The sequence below is a fragment of the Peromyscus maniculatus genome, chromosome 10, assembly GCF_049852395.1.
Source record: "Peromyscus maniculatus bairdii isolate BWxNUB_F1_BW_parent chromosome 10, HU_Pman_BW_mat_3.1, whole genome shotgun sequence".
NCBI classification, from domain to species: domain Eukaryota; kingdom Metazoa; phylum Chordata; class Mammalia; order Rodentia; family Cricetidae; genus Peromyscus; species Peromyscus maniculatus.
The window spans coordinates 90063579-90081515 of NC_134861.1; the positions used below are offsets into that span (position 1 = coordinate 90063579).

At 39.2% G+C, this 17937-nt stretch overlaps 1 long non-coding RNA gene across 1 annotated transcript in view; it reads left to right on the top strand.

Moving 5' to 3' along the window:
• The window catches only part of LOC121820968 (uncharacterized), a 185681-nt gene that overhangs the window by 137178 nt on the left and 30566 nt on the right, over window positions 1–17937 (top strand). Inside the window, exons 4-5 of the long non-coding RNA XR_013043036.1 lie at window positions 11762–11876; window positions 13083–13142. This is a non-coding gene — a long non-coding RNA (uncharacterized LOC121820968). The remainder of the gene's footprint in view (window positions 1–11761; window positions 11877–13082; window positions 13143–17937) is intronic.

Genomic DNA, 17937 nt, shown 5'->3' on the forward strand with positions numbered 1-17937 from the left:
CTCTTCTTAACTATGGAGGAAGATTCCACAATACCTTTAGTATTATATCCTTCGTGCCTCTAAGGACAGAACCTCATGGACAACACTGCTTGACATCTTGGGGTGGAGACTGGAACTCCAAAGTCATATTTCCAGAAGTTTTCATAATTGTTTTTTAGGAACAGAGATCTTTTCCCCCTTAAGTTGGAAGCATAACTGGCTGAGGGCTTTTCCCAAGGGCACCCCTCCCTTTATTCCATGTAGGATTAGGTCTTTCCTTATCTCTTTCAGCATAAGCCTTGGCTCCAACATTAAATTCTCTGGTTCTCTTTTTCACTTTACACTGTACACTTTTTTTTTCTTTTTTCCATGTTTGCTTATTTTCATAGTAGTTCTTTATAAGAGTAGTTGCTAATAAGCAAGCAACAGTCAGGTTAATTCAACACTTTTCAATTTAGCCTCAGGCAAATTCACAGGATAAGGGAAAAAGCATCTCAGTCTTTGCCAAAGTATCACAAGAGTGGTCTTTAGCCCACTTGCTAACATTATTCCCCATTTTTGTTTATGTCTCACATGTCTGAGACTTAGGCCAGTAGTGACCATTAACCAAAAGAGGGAAGAGAAAAAGCATAGCTTCAGTAAAAGCCACCTTTCTTTTGTCAAAAGGCCACAACGAATATAGACTAGGGAGGTAGAAATCTTTTAGACAATAAATACTCTGACCTCAGCTAAATATCACAGCTAAACTGTGATGCTATCTCATCCATTCTAGCAAAGGACATGTGAGAAGTTCCTTTGCTTGAATGTTGTAAGAAAAAACTCATCAGACAAAAACCCATGCTCCTTTCCTAAGTAGCGAGTAAGGAGAGAGCTGTTCCCTCCTGGGTCATAGCAGAGAAGCAGAAAGCCATGACTCTCAGTATGGTCCCACAGTAATAAGGCAACCATTCTGCTCCTCCCCCAGAATCTGTAGAAGCTGTCTTGGGAGCTGTATGTATTAGGAGTCATGAAGCACTCCTGTGTCTTCTATGTAAAGCTTAGTAGAGAGCCAAACTCCCCACCACATCTAAGGATGGACTTTACCCACTGTTTGATGGAGTGATGTCATAGAAATAAGGCTAAAACTGAAAGTCATATAAGATTCAAATTTATAATAGTTAAAATCTCCAGGTTCTAGTTGGAAATTACTCATGACACTGGGAACCAGGACAATTTCAACTTTAGCCTAAAAAGCAAATAATAAAATTTAAAACAAAAATCTTAGAGTTTCTAAAATTATGTAGCAAAGATTTAAAATAAGTCAGAAAAAAGGTTCTTCAACAAATCATATGGAACATTCATAAGACAAAAATATAGACTGGGACAAAAGCCTCTGGCTGTCTAGGTCATAGACCCTCAGGGAAAACCCAAAATTATCATTCTGCTAAATGGACATGGGTATAAATTGCCCCACAAGTTATCTTTATACTCATAGATTAGCCAACTCTTACCAGAGAAGCTTCTTTTTACAGCAGATGGTAATCAATACAGAGACCACAAACTGGCCAATGTTCAGAGAATAAGAGACTGTGGAGTGTTCAGCTACAAATGGACACATCTATATCACATCTTGTCCTCACCAGGCTCAGGGATCACTGTGGGGTAGACAGAGAGATTGTAAGATCAGCTAAGCCAGATATTTTTATGTTTCTCAAGTTACCGTAGCAAAGGTTTTCACAGGGTATGTCTGAGAATGAGAAACTCACTTTTCTTAGTTTTTGTCAGCAAGATAAAGATTCAGGATAAATGCCCAAGGAAGAAGGCATTTATGTACCCCGCCCCCCAAAAAAAACCACTTAAGTCTTTACTTTCAGACTAATACTTAGAAAAATCCTACATTTTAAGTGTACTTTGTAGGTCCAACTTTGCTTACTCACATGTGTTTAAGCTTGAGAGATTCTGCAGTGTGCATTGAGAGTTGAGTTAGCACATTTCCTTTAAAAGACACAATGAGTTGCCTCCAAAGAAAACAAAGGGAGCCTGGTATGGTTCACTTATTATCTATGACTAGATCAAAATTTCTATCAGTATCAGATGGCCCTAGCTCTCAAGGGTTTGCGGTCCCCACCTTCCTTTTAGGAGAGATGGTGTCAGTTTAAAATTAATTACTTAAATGTGAAACAAATCAAAAGATAAAACAAATCAGCCTGTTAAGACAAACATTAAAAATCAAATTATGCTCTCAAAATAGGCAATTTACAGCTTGGAAGGGTAATTGGCAAACCTGAAATGCATACAAATAGTTGAAATTACCAACTCAAGTGGTATATTACCTATTGGTGGGTATAATTTGACAATGACTCTTGCAAAAGGGTAGAGATCCTATCATTTTTCATATTTAACAGCAATATATGGGATAGCACTCTGTCTGGTAGGCTGAAGGCAGATTAAATTGAAGAAAGAGCCTTAGCTAAAAGTGAAAAGGGTGTCAGAGCTGATATCAGGATGAGGCAGAGTGGTTTTAAAATTTTACAGTCCTGTGTAAAGGAACACTCTCTCAGGGTCATCTGCTGAGCACAGTAGCCTGGTGAGTCATTTGAGCAGGTTGAACTTACTGATTCCCAAGGGAGGACAGGATGCATCCAGGGTGACAGGAGCCATCATGAATCATCTCAGAAGTGGCGCCATTGACTACACTGTTATTTACCACATCCTATTTCTGGTTTGAAAGCAAAGAAGTCATCATATGCACATTTAGAAATTTCTGTATTGACATACATTCCTTTGCATATTGGGAAGAAACCACCACTCACCACAAGCGGCAATATTTGCCACTCTGGTGGCGGAGATACGGTATAGGAGGCAACAGCCAAAGGTGGCACAGAGGACGCTAAATGCCAGGAGAGAGGCCCATCCTATGTGCCTCTGTGAGATGTTTCGTTTCCCCAGGGCTGTTCACCCTTCCCACCAGTTTCTGGTCACAACTACTTTTTGCTCTGATGCATATTTTTCCTGTGTCATTTTCCTGCTCAGAGCCTTGTATACTGTAGGATAGTTTAGTCATATCCAGTTTTTCTCCACATTGGGAAAAAATATTATCATGACCAGCAAGGCTGTTGATTTCCACCATTTTGGTGCACCATTATGACAATGGGGTTCTCCTCCCTCTTTCTCTTTAAACAACTTTATTGAGGGAGCACTAACAAACAATTATTTTCCAAATCCAAAATGTCCAGCATGTTTGTTTTTGACTTGTGTTTGTACACATGGAATAAAAACTCAATGAGGATAAACTTGTGCAACACACTTCAGTGCTCAAACTTTAGCTTTTGTCTCTTCCAAGTTCCCCTTCCTTGGTTCCCTGACATTATCCAGGAAGTTATCAATACACAATTTACCACTGCAGAACACTGCCCATTCTAGGAATCTATGTGCATGGAAACTTACGGTGGACATTTCTATCTGGATTCCTTCAATCCATATATTTGAGATATACCAGTGTTGAGTGAAATACTCATGTTTTATTGCTCAGTAGCATTCTGTTGTGTGGAAATGTGATCCCAGCCATTGTGATTTCACTTTTCACGAATCACTCTTTTTGCAAATTCTCAATTTTTTTTTTGCCTAACCCAGAGACTCATGAAGACTTTTTTCTTTAGTTTTCATCTTAAAGTTTTATCAGCCTCAGTTTTTTAATATAATGTAAGACAACCTAAGCCTTTTCTCTTTGCTTGTGGATAACCACTTATCACCGCTTTTTGAGGAGACTATTCTTCCATGACTGGATTGTTTTCACAGCAGAATTCTTTATGGCAGTTTATAGCAAACAGATATCTGCTAGATGAGATCTGCTTACCAGGATAAAATCAGGAATCACATTGATAAGTAGTTCTATCAGGTACAGAATAATTGTTTATAGGTCTTCCAAGCAAACATAAATTTGTTGATGACCAAAGATATTAATATCTTTGGGCATAATGACCCTTAGAAAAATGATTCTGAATAAGTGAATGAACAAATGAACATGGAAATATTTCACTAGCATGTGTAGATCACCATTTTTCATCCTTCTAAGATGGTCATTCCTTTCCTTTATTTGTAACCATGGACTTAAAATACTCTTCATTTAGTAGTCACTGTGTTGGACACAGCAACAGAAGACCCAGGGAGTCTATGGGATTTTAGGACTTTTTTTTTGGACCTTGTATTTTATAAGGTTCCTAAAAATTTCTTTAAGATTGGGTTTCAGTTGCCAAGAGTGATAAAATTTGACTTGAGGTATGGTGTGTGTGTGTGTGTGTGTGTGTGTGTGTGTGTGTGTGTGTTATGTCTGTGATGTCTGTGCATGGGAGTATGTGTGTCTACACATGTCCATGTGCATGTGTGCATTGCTTGCTTGCACTTTTTTTTTTTTTTGCTTCTGCCAGGATTGCTTGCACTTTTTAATGATCATTTTCATTACTCATTCATTTTTGTTCCTGGATCAATCCCAGTGATTTAAGTATGAGCTGTAATCTATGACAGCATGGGTGAATTACTAACGTAATTCTGAAAAGCTACCCTGCTGTGTGTAGTGATATATTGTGTACCCTAATAAACTTTCCCTGAAGATCAGAGGACAGAACAAGCCACTAGATTAAGGATAGAGGCCGGGCAGTAGTGACACACACCTTTAATCCTAGCACTCGGGAGACAGAGATCAGTCTGGATCTCTGTGAGTTCAAAGCCACTCTGGACTACATGAGATTGACTCAGTCTAGGAGAGAAACAGAGGCAGGCAGTGGTGGCACATACTTTTAATTCCAGCACTTGAGATCTCATGCCTTTGCTTGGGAAGCACACATACCTTTAATCCCAGGAAGTGATGGCTGGGTGGAGAAAGGTATATAAGACATGAGGAGACAGGAACTAGAGGGTTTTTCAGGCTAAGAAGTAAGTGAGGTAAGAGGTGGTGGCTGTGGCTTGTTCCTTTATCTCTCTGATCTTTCAGCATTTACCCTAATATCTGGTACCAGGATTTTTATTGCAAGATCTTTTTAGAATTCATGTTATAGCTGTGACTAAGGGAATATCTAGAAATAAAGTATTTAATTATTTGGTAACAGTTGAATCCATAGAAACTTTTATTGACAATGTGAATGAAAATCTAGTCTAATTCACTTTACAATGGTGACAAACTTGAGAGTTGCTTCTTAGAAGTGACAGTGCTTACAGCATTGTATTTGTACCATTGTTCTGTGTGAGGTGTCTGTAACCAAGTGTATATGGCACAGTAAGCTGGAGACTTGGTCACCTGAGGCCTTCCTTAATATACATCAACAACAGTCTGAACAGGCTTTGGCCAGCATGCATTCTATATGCCTTATACTTGTTCCAAATATCAAATCCAAATCCCCATTTGTAAAGCAAAGAATAAATATATAAGGCTTAGAACAGACCTTGTTTTGGAGGAAATGTTCTATTGTTATTTACTTTATTTGTCCTATTATTTTTAGATAATATTATGAATGATTTTTAATATATACAGATTGTACAAAAATTAGCATTCAAAAATACTGTGGACTAGAATGTGACAGCTGTTTGGTGGAGCACACACCTTCAAGTGCTCAGAATTTTGTAGCCTTTTTAAAGTGGGATAAGCATTATCTCTTAGATTATGTTTTTGACTCTTTTGATGCCAATGCTATAGTATCTATATTTATTTTGCTAAGAGAAGAGAATATGATTTCTTTTGTCATCTGTCCATCACTTGCAGTGTAGAGATACTGCAGCGTTTGTGCTTCAACTCATCTCTATTTGGGGTGTTAAGGTTTGATTAGGACTAGTGATGCTTTATCTGTGGCTTGTGTTCACTGTACATTATTCTATTTAGTTAGATAACGTTGTCATTGGCTTGTTCACTCTTCAGTTTTCCCAATAATTTGTAAGCAATTTAGGTTTAATCAATTAATTTTCTAAGTTGTAAATTATCCATTTTGAGATTGTAATTTGTTTTTAATGCATGCCTTAAACTATGATTTGTTTCATGCTTATAATTAATTTTGAGCTTTCAAAATAAAATTGCATGACAAATCATTATGGGCAATGCCACTTCCTTAGACAGCAAAGCTAAAAATTTGTCACAAAAGCCGACTTTGGTGCTTTTAAGGAAAGCTATAGCATCTAAAGCTGAGTAAGACAAAGTCACAGCATTGCTTGATTACAGCAGGCACAATTTTACGTTAGAACAGCTCCGCCGGTCTCTAAACAACTTTTCTATGTGCTGCGTCATTACCTGCTAGTATGTAACAAACTGCTCTAAAGTCTTTAAATAGCGGTGTTATTTGGGGTTGCTAAGATGGCTCAGTAGTTAAATGTGCTTTCTGCAAAGGCTGACACTCTGAGTTCAGTTCCTGGACCCACGCTGTGGAAGGAGAGAACCAACTCTCCAGAGTTGTCCTCTGACCTCCATTCACATGCTGTGGAACATGAGCACACTAAATACATGCAAACTAAGCTATTTATTTTGTTTTCATCTCTCTGTCTCTCTGTCTCTGTCTCTGTCTCTCTGTCTCTGTCTCTGTCTCTCTGTCTCTCTCTCTCTCTCTCTCTCTGTGTGTATGTGTGTGTGTGTGTGTGTAAATTGTGTGGGACCTACCCCACTTTTTACCCAAGGGGACTCTTGAAGAGTGAGAGATAAGAGATTTAGATAGAAGTACAGAGGGGAGAGAGAAAGACAGAAACACAGGATAGCTTTGGGAGGGCCTGGATCCTTATCCACCAGCCCAGAACTTTATTCAAAAGGGCTTTTTATGACAATGCCAAGAGATGAGGCACAAGACCTGCCAATTGCTAGATACAGCCAAGTATAGACCCTTCCAAACACCTGGTCCTAGGCCCATGCTCCATTCATCCTCTTATACAGCCCTGCTGGTAAAGAAAGCTTATATCTCACCAGGAAAACTCTGTGGGCTCCAACAGTAAATCTATAAGTGGCCTGGTTGATCTTGCTTGGACTAGCTCAGTCCCTTACAACTGAAAGGCCAGCATCTGAAAGTTGAGTGGTTATTGGATGGGGTGATGAGAACACTGGATGATATCTCTGCTAACATTTGTCATGTTGGCCAAGGGCTTGCTCATGGAGATGGTTGTTGTAGATAGAGCTTGAAGAGGAAGAAACATGGAAAACCTCTTCATGACACAGTGAGCAAACCAACTTAAATGGTTTGATTCACAAAGTTGAGACATAAGTTGTAAACATCTTCATGAATTATATGGCAATTCTGTTCCCAGAAAATTAAGATTTAGGGAACAAAGCTAGATGCAGCAGCTGAAACTGAGGCTGGTCTGTCACATGGCATCACAGTCATGAAGGAAATGAATGTCAATGGCCTGCTCACATTTTTACTTCTAGTCAGTTTAGGACCCAAACCCATGAAATGGTACCATCCACATATAGGGTGAGTCTCTTCTCCTAATTTAAACCTCTCTGAAAATGCTTTCACACAGATACGTCCAGAGATCTTTATCCTAGTTTATTTTAAATCCCCTGAAGTTGACAAGACCAACCATCACAAGTTCATACCTTGCCGACCGACACTCAACCCCGTCCGTTTTAAGTCAGTGCAGTCCACTGCTAGTCCCTAATGTGTGACACAAATGAACTGCTCATTTCTGAAAGCCTCCGTAGTCTTTATCAGTCCTAACACTGTTAAAAAGTCCAAAGTCTCTTCTGCGGCTCAACTTGAACTTATTTTGAACTCTTGTGAAATGAAAACACAGCTTTTGTACTATCACAATGTAATGGTACAGAAGAAATATTTTCATTCCAAATGAAGAAATGGGGGCGAAGGAGGGAAACCAGGTCAAAACAAGCTTGAAACCCAGTAGGGCAAGCACTAAACCCAGCAGCTCCAAGTTCAGCAATTTGGGCTCATGATGGAATCAGTTGGGTTCTAATGGTTTGGGAAATAGCACATCTTCAGGTTTGTGGCCTGTAACACAAGTAACCTTTTATCTTGGGCTGGCTCTGTTCCATGCCTGCAGCTTTCCATGAAAAATGCTCCACTGCCCTACTTTCTCTCAAATCCTGGGGTGTCTATTATAGCTTGGACTTTATCTTCACAACTTTACACAGTGGCCTCTTAGGGTTTCCTGCAAGCAATCCAACCTTGCTACATATAGCCTGCCCTCAGGTGTTTTCTGGACCTTAAGTACATGCCTCCATTATTCACACCTCTCAAATATCTAATTTCTGTGAAATGGGTTCTAGATGGATGATGTTGGCAAGTCCTGTTAGCTCAAGGTATAGCCTCACCTGCTTTGACCACAGTCTCCGTGCACCTTGAAGGCAGAGTCTTCAGAGGACTGCTCCAGATAGTTGTTTTCAAGCAGGGAGCCCCTCTGATGGCATTCTCATTCTAGGCTCTCTCAAATCATTTCACAAGCTGAAGCCATTGCTAGGTACAGCCTTTCCCTCTGGGCACCTTTCCCAGTCTCAGTGCAGAACAAGAGATGTCTGCCTCCTAACACTCTCTCCTTCCTACTTGCACAGTCCCTGTCTGCCACTTCATCCACTCAAGCTCTTTTCTCTACCACAGGGCATATTTTTCACATCATTCTGTCCTCTCCCTCATCTTCCTCTCTGTACATCTGAATAACAGCAACGAGAAGTAACCATGCCACTGTCGGGCATTATCCTATCATGAAATTCCCTCCACCAAAGAACCGAGTTTATGTACTCTTAATTTCAGCCTTTTCCAAGTTCTCAAGAATAAGCCAAGTTCTTCACTGGAATCTAACATAAACAGCCTCTAGACCAGTTCCCAGCAGGGTTCTGTTCCACTCTGAAGCTCTATGAACCACAACACCGCTGTTCCCATTTCTGTTGGCATTCTGGTCTGCCAAACGCTCCCTGGCATGGTCCATCAGGCTCTGCTTACAGCATTCTTGGACTTCTGTCTAGCCTGTAGCTCCAAACCCTTCTAAACCTTCCTCCAAACTAGTTCCAAAAGCCTAGGAACCCCACGGTGAGTTTATCACGCCATGTTGTGTTTTAGTTACATTGGTCACTTTCAGTGACACAACACACAAGAGAACTTAAGAAAGGAAGGGCTCATTTTGGCTCACAGCTTGAAGATCTCGTCTAGTGCAGCAGGAAGGGGATGTGGTAACAGCAGCTCTGGCTGTGGCCATAGGAGCTTGAGGAAACTGGCAACATTTTTTTTTTTGGCAGTCATAGAGATGTGAATTCTGGTGTTCCACCTGCTGTATCCATCCCTTTTATGTAGTCAGGAATCCCATCTTAAATGGTTCTGCCTACATTTGGAGCGAGTTTCTCTACCTCAGTTAAACTTCTCTGAACCTGTCCTTGCAAAACAAGCTCACAATTAAAACTAACCACCACAGCCATATTTGGTAAACTGGTAGCACTATGTAGTTTTTTCTTGCTTGTCAATAGAGGTGGAAGATATTCAAGTATAGACTAGGTCAGGCAGGTAATTGACACCAGCTGATGCTAACCTGATTGTGAACATCTTGTGCTTTCTGTAGCATGCCATTCTGGATCTCTGGTATGTACCACAGTGCAGGGGGGAAAGGTAAGGGGACAAAGAGAAGCAGGTAGTTATCAGAAGGATGGAGTGAGAGAGAAAGAAAGCAAGAATAATTATCTTAATTCAAACTGGGACTAAGGGAAAAAGGGCCACTGGTGATTGAGATTAGATCCCTCTTCTAATACTGAGTAGTTCTTGCAATTTGACATAAACTGGAGCGACCTGGGGAGAGAGAACCCCAGTTTAGGATGTGCCTCCATCAGACTGGCTTGGGGCATATACCTGTGAGTCATTTCCTTGATTGATGGATGTGAGAGGGTCCAGCACACTATGGAAGATACCACTCCGGGTTAGGTGGTCCTAAATTGTATGAGAAAGCAAGCTGAGCATGAGCAAGGAATAAAGAGCAAGCCAGTAAGCAGCATTACTCGCTGATCTGTTTCAGTTCCTGCCTCCAGGTTTCTGGTTTTCCTTGATGATGGACCATAACCTGTAAGGTGAAATTACTTTTCTCCTCAAGCTGGTTGTTATAGAGGGAAGTTTCTCTGTGTCCTGCCTGGCCCTGTGGTTGGGACAAATCTCTCCCACCATCAGTCCCACAGCTGCTTATAAAATAATTACACAGAGGCTTATACTAATTACAAACTGTATGGCCTATGGCTTCAGCTTCTTGCTAGATAGCTCTTTCATCTTAAATTAACTCATTCCTATTAATCTGTATGTTGCCATGTGGCTGTGGTGTTACCAGTAGGCTGGCATCTTGTTGCTCCTTCAGCAGTAGGCTGGTGTCTCTCTGGGCTCTGTCCTTCTTCTCTCTGTGTCTCTGCTTAGATATCCTGCCTGCCTGTAAGCTCTCTTGCCATAGGCCCAAACGGCTTTATTTATTATCCAATGGGAGCCACACATATTCATAGCATACAGAAAGACATCCCAAAGCAGGTTGTGGTCAATGTTCTATCACAGCAACTAAAAGGAAACCAAAACAATAAGAATTAGAAAAATATCATGTATTGAATTAAATCCAGGTTAATTGCCTAATATATAAAGTCACAGAACATATCCAGAACAATTTAGGAAAAATAAAACTAAGGATCAAATAAAACTAAAAGAGATTGAACTTTGTAATACACTGACTCTCACAAATATACATTTAGTGGCTTATGTCATAACAATAACATGTAATTAATATTATTTACCTTTTAAACAATAAATTAATGTTGTATAACAGTACCTAGATCACCAACCATGTTTGTGGTATCTTATTTTGATATTAGTGCTAAGTTGGCTCTGGGTATGGAAGAGATTGATAGCAAAAGCATGTTTGTTTTCACTTTTTTTTTTTCGAGACAGGGTTTCTCTGTGTAGCTTTGCGCCTTTCCTGGATCTCGCTCTGTAGCCCAGGCTGGCCTCGAACTCACAGAGATCCGTCTGCCTCTGCCCCCAAGTGCTGGTATTAAAGGCATACACCACCACCATCTGGCTGTTTTCATTTGAAGAAGGGACTTTACCTCCAATTTCAAAGGAGAAAGAAGCCTAAGAACTAGAAACACCATAAATATATACTGTATTTCATAATTGAAAATCATTTCCCAGACATGTAATGATGTCATTATTTTTCAAAACAGCCCATCATAGTAAAAGCACAGTCTTGACTATGGTACCCATTTCAACATATGAAAAGTCTACAGTGCACACTGTTTCTAGTCATTTAATGTTTTATTAATAAACCCAAGAAACCAAAGTTACCCCATAAAAAAATAAACAATGATCAATTCATTTAGTCATTTGTAAAAGAGTTCACCTACTAAGTCAATGGAAGCTTTATTTAAGCATATTTTTAAGGTGAAGTTTTTGATAGATTGCTTACTTGACAAGAGGTTGCATATGTAGGTGCATCTGAAGTTGATTTTTAAATAAGACCTATATTATCATGTAAATGTTCCCTAAGCTCCCATTAGGAAAGACTTAAAAATAGTTAAGAAACAGAAAGATTTGGGAGTGGGGAAGGCTAGATATCTAATTCTAGCTCTTGGATATGTAATTTGGAGTTTTGTTTTGATGAAATGCCATCTTTAGTATTCCTTTTTTCCCCTCAACAACAAGCAAAGGCAGTGCTCACTTTGCTGTATTCTCCGCTTGCCTTGTCCGCGTTATCTTCCTCTACCACACACTCATGCTCGGCAGCTCAGACTAACCACAAATAGAAATACATTTCTTAGCAGCTGCTACCAGAATTCTAAAAATATACTCTTTATTTTTTTTTCTTACAGAATTTCAAACCTTCTGGGCTTCTTCCCAGTGCTAAATTCTGTCGACTGGTTTGACTAGGGGAAAGAGAGAAAGAGGTGTTGCATTTTAAAAATTCTTTTCTAAACACTCAGAAAGGTAATAGTCTTACCGATTTTTACAAAGTGCATCTGTTACCTTAACCCAAGGTTTTCTCCCAAGTGTTTGCTCTCCATTTTTGCCTTAGCTTCTTGCCTTTTTGCACAACCATTATTTAATCATTTGGCTTGTTGGAAAGTAAGTTTAGTGTAGGCCAAGTCTGAACAGCAGCGGGGCATCTAGCTGGTATGCATTGAACTGAACTTCTCATCATACTACTGAAGGAGAGAACCCCCTGCCCTGGAGAGGCTCAGCCTCTCCTAGAGCTTAATGCTTTACTTCTAAATCTAGCACATTCTTTGGCATTCCCCAAATAGTGTATGGCATTCTTAATTACCTAATGATGGAGTAATAAGAAGTTCTAGAGACTTTCTGCACTATTATACTCTATGACATGATTGTGGAGGAACCTGAGAAGACTCATATCCTTCCTGCCCAACAGTGTCTCTTCCCAATGTACATTCTGACTAATACCCATGCCCTTATTCAGACACTGAGTTTGTTGGACAACTATAACTGGACTTCAGGTAGCTCTCAGTTCAATTCTCATGTTCCCTAGAATTTGCTTTCTTTTCTCTGCACTCTGTATCATTAATCTGAGTTTTTTGTTCCACTAAGAAGGAAAAAAAAGTTTTCTCAGTTCTTTTTGACCACGGGCCTTCAAACATTAGAGCTACTGATCTCTAAAGACTGTCCAAATCTTGACCTTGTTATTGCTCCATTTTTGTGGCATGTTCCCAGGTAGTCTGTGTCACTGTGGAACACAAATACACAGTGGTCAGAAGTTGGGTTATCGCTGTTGCAAAGCCACAGAGTTCTGATCCAGAATCTCGCAAATTGGTGGTTGCCCATACACATCTACCCTGTTCAGACACACAGAACAAGAGAAAATGTTCAGTGCTGAGAAGGGAGAAACTAGGTCCTCCTTAATTAGAAACAAATACGTTATTTTCATGGTGAGGTTGAAGGAGATGGAGTTGTGTTCTTACAGGAACCCTATATCCCACCAGGGGGACCCTGAGAACTCTTTATACTCCTAGCTATTGTCACTAAGTGGTAGAGTACTAAAAAAACAAAAGAGTCATTCAGAATATGTTCTTATTGTTGTTTTTGTTTTTATAGTGTAATACATTTCAAGATGTAACACAGCTTTGTGGTCTCCTTTTCTTTTCTTTTTCTGTATCCTCAATTTCAAAATGATCCCAGATTAGCAGGTGGATGGATATGAAAAGAGCCACTTCATCTGCAGAAATCAGTTACTGAAAGGTAATAAAGCATACTTAACCCTCAAATACATTTCATAGTTCAAAAATAGAGAAATTCAGCCATATTGCCAAGAAGGAAGGACGGAAATTGTACCATCACTAGGACATTTAAGTCAGTAACTACTTAACAGGTACTTGTACCGTTCTATTATTACCATTTACTTGATTCCTGATGCTTAGAATATTGCCCGTCTACTATTTATCCCTGAAGACCAAACCCAGATACCACATGTGTTTGAAACTTTGATTGTGGTTGCCTGGCTTTAATGGAATGTTCCATCACTGCATTTTTATTGGATCCAAACACACCTCTCAGGATCATTTCCACACCACCATTTTGACATCTCTTCCACCTTTGAGAGGAAGACCTCATGCAGTTACCTTTGCAGGTTTTCAATCTATTATATCTAATAGTGACTCCAGAATATATATTGTGAAATTTTAAAATCAATTTCTTATTTCTAGTTTCCCAGCATCTTACTGAACATTTTGGCATATACTAAAATTGGATTACATATTTTCCCTGTGAACAGTTTATAATTTGCATTTTCAATGAGCCCAAAGCTGATGGAACTGTGACAGGCCTTGAAATTGTTTGGTGGGTTTATAATGAACCTATTAATAGCTTTTCCAATAATTCATTATAAAGCGGCCAGACGAGCTTCATTAAGAACTGAGGTCAAGAGCTCTCCAGCAAGACAGTAACAGGTATTATGACTGCCAGTGGTCTGGGAAGAACACCTCCCAAGAAGTTCTATCCCAGTGGTTTTACTGCAGGTGGCAAAAGTCTAGCTGCTCTTCTTGTCCACGTGCTATGTCGTGATATTGTTCATCTCTTATTTTTATCAAGGAAGTCAACTGGAATAATACATACAAAACCAGAGAACATTATGAGCAATGTCGGAAATGTCAACCATTTTATTTAACAGTATCAGTTTTCTGCTCATCAAACAACAACAACAACAACAAAAACTATTTGGAGAAAAAAAAGTAAAGAAAGAAACTAATTTTTGAAAAGTGAATGAGAGTTACCTGGGAGTAAAGAATGATATTATAATATATATATATAAAAAGCTTAAACAGGGAAGCTGTTTTCAAAACAAATGAATGACCAGATTTACTTTTGGATTTAGTGAGTAGAAATCACTTGTTTTGAGTTCCTGAAAATAAGATATTGTCATTAAAGATAAGAGATGTTCTTAGTTTTGTGTACGAATAATTTCTGATCTATAATATTATGAACTATGGAAACTTCACTGCCAGATTTATGAATGCATATATGTTAGTCACTAATATAAATGTATTGTTTTTTAAGTCATTTACAAATAAACTTGATATTGTGTTGCTGGAGAGCTTCTCTCCAGGCTCCACCAAGCCCCGCAGTCCCAAAATCCACATATAAAATAATCACTCAGACGCTTATATTACTTATAAACTGTATGGCCGTGGCAGGCTTCTTGCTAACTGTTCTTTTATCTTAAATTAACCCATTTCTATAAATCTATACCTTGCCACGTGGCTGGTGGCTTACCGGCGTCTTTACATGCTGCTTGTCCTGGCGGTGGCTGCAGTGTCTCTCCCTCCTTCTTCCTGTTTCCCCAATTCTCCTCTCTCTTTGTCCCGCCTATACTTCCTGCCTGGTCACTGGCCATCAGTGTTTTATTTATATAGAACGATATCCACAGCAATATTGTAATCACCCATACTGCATTTTTAACCTTGTGTGTGTGCCTCTGCATTTGGTTTAAGCCAATCTCTCTCCCTACATTGATATTTATATATCTTTCTAGCATCTATAGTTGTAATACAGATGCCTTGCTTCACTGATGACATGGCATGAAAAAAGTGTTCAGCAAATTCTAAATTAATTGAGTAAATTTTGAAGAACATTGACACAGACAAAAATGCATTTTCACACAAAAAGATGGGTTGAATGAAGTTCAGAGCACATGACAGCTGAAGTGAAGGCTTCAGTTTTTCTAATTTTGTAGTAATCATTTTGAGATGTGTTAATGAACTGCATTCCTAACTGATGTTTGCTACATGAGTTATATGCATCTCAATAGGAAATTATGATACATGCATGAAGTGGATAATTTTCCTTCTCTGTTCCTTTTTCTTTTTCAAGATAGGGTTTCTCTGTGTAGCTTTGGAGCCTGTCCTGGAACTCACTCTGTAGATCAGGCTGGCCTCAGACTCACAGAGATCCACCTACCTCTGCCTCCAGAGTGCTGGGATTAAAGGAGTGAGCCACCACGACTGGGCTCATTCTCTGTTTCTTGATTGCTAAACTATTGAATTATTTAAACGTAGACACAGGAGTGATTCAGCATGCTAAGAAACTTGTTTCCTGTGTGCACATTGTTAGCTGCCTAGGAGGCACATACCCTGGCTCTAGCACAGTAGTATATCCTGTGATCTGACCCCATGTACACAACTTCTTTCACTTCATCTGTAAGCTGAGGATGGACGTTTAATAGTCAATAGCTATAAAAGTGGAAAATAGTTTTAAAAACCCCTCTGAATAAATAACATGAAGTAAATACATCTCCAAATAAAATAACAACAATAACCTAAAAACAAAAGAAAATACCAAATCAACCTAAGAATAAGTATGGTCATCTCAAGTAATATTCATGGACCTGACATACTTTGGAAGATATATGTAGAGATCTTTTCATTCCTGAGCATGTCATGGATCTTGGAGTCCTTCTCTTCTACTTTCAAACAGATTTATTGTAGGGTACCAGTTATATTTTGTGGATACAGCACTTTTCAGGATATCCATCCTATAATAGTCTACTTTTATATGTCATGTGTGGTTGAGCATCCCAACAAGATCTGTATGCACAATAGAAGCACCAAGAGAAGTTTGTACAATATTGGACTGGCTTATGTAACTAGTTCCCTGAAGTTTGGGGAGTAATAAGAAATTCTGAGAACATACTACTAAGAAATAATGAAGATTTTGAATATATAAATCTTGCATGTGTGCAAATTGGCCCTTAAGAGATACGTTGGGACCCATGGAGCTTTACCTTTGGCATGTCTCTCAGGGCATTACTGACGAACTTGCTGGTTCTCTAACCAATCAGTAAGATGAGAATGTCAGGTCTCAAGGAAGGACTCCGACTTCACCATGAAATATCTGTTCTACTAGGACCTCACAATGGGGAAAATCTTGATTTTAAATAGAAACCAGCTGCAACTTACAGGTTCTGACTAGGAGCAAAAGAAAGCCTACCTTAGAGACTGTCATCTGTCGTATGAATTAAGAAACAATTTCATGCACTATGAATTTCAGAAAATCTAAAATGATACCAGAGTCATCTATGTAAAAAGCATTAAGGGGATGTTGATGAAAGCATTTTTAAGGTTTTTGAACAGAGAGGATATTAGGCTTTAGTTACAGACTGCTTAACTTCAAAGGCAACTGATGCAAAGGAACCTTTTGATGATGACCCTTCTTGACTTTCTTACCTTTGTGAAGTTGCTAATGATGATTTCCTGAGACATCCCATTCTCTCTCTCTCTCTCTCTCTCTCTCTCTCTCTCTCTCTCTCTCTCTCTCCCTTACTGTATTGACTGCATGTTTGTGTCCTGTGTTTAAAGTTGTGGTCCTTGGTGAACAATAGAATATATATGAACACTGACAAATACTACAGACATATAGACAGATATAAACATTTAACTTTAGTACTTAATTTTCAGTGAGTTAAACTAAAGTATTAACATAGAGTTGGAAGGATATAGCTGCAATGCAGATATGGTAGTAAAGGAAGGAAAAAAAGAAGGCATAAAACCACCCCAGATAAGAGAAAATTTAGAGGGTGGGATAAAAGCAAATGTTGGCAGTATGGTTCTTTCTAATATGGTCATGACTGTTCTGCTTTGGTCTACTTTTCTGTCTTACCAGAGAAGGATCATCAAGACAAAGTTGCAATCATGACTTGTATTTTGAAGCTACTACTCTGCTGATAAATATTATTTTGCATATGCTACAGCGCATAGGCCCCATTTATGCCTAGTTCATCGTCACATTTCATATTATGTGTTATAAACAGCCATGAGAAAAATTTTAACACTGTTATTGGCTTAAGCTTCTATTTTGTGCCACATTCCTCTCCTTCCAATAGCATGTATTCTGAAGTTAGCATGCCAAGCTCAGAGTGACCATGGTGGTGTAAAGGCTTTTCTGTCACTCTGATTAGAAGCACTGTGAGATGGTAGAGTGTCATTCCTAGAATTCCCTTGGATTTGCTGTTCATATAGTCCCTTCGTCTCCTGTCTAAGTGTGAGAATGCACTCCATACAAGAGAGATCCTGTATTTTCCATTCTTTTTGATGACACTTCTAATTGTCCAACTTTGCAGCACAATCCAGTAATAAACATGATCACTCTCCCTCTGCTATCTTTTGAAAAGCAGTGGCGCCCCATAGCTGAAGTGATCAGGAAGTAATGAAACACCATTTTCAGGACCACGGTTAGTTCTACAGTGACAACACCCTTTAAGTGATGAAATGTGTTGACATTTCTTTTTTTTTTTAATGTTTTCTTTTTTAAGTTAAGTAATTTTCTTCATTTATTTTACATCCATACCAAAGTTTCTCCTCCCTCCTCCCTTTATGTTCCTTCACCACACCTCCCATCTACCTCCCCCATCCACTCCTCCTCTTTCTCCCTTCAGAAAGGGGCAGGCCTTTCATGGGTGTCAACAAAGCATGGCACATCAAGTTGAGGCAAAACTGAAGTCCTCCCCCTGCATCAAGGCTGGGCTAGGTAATCCAGCATAGGG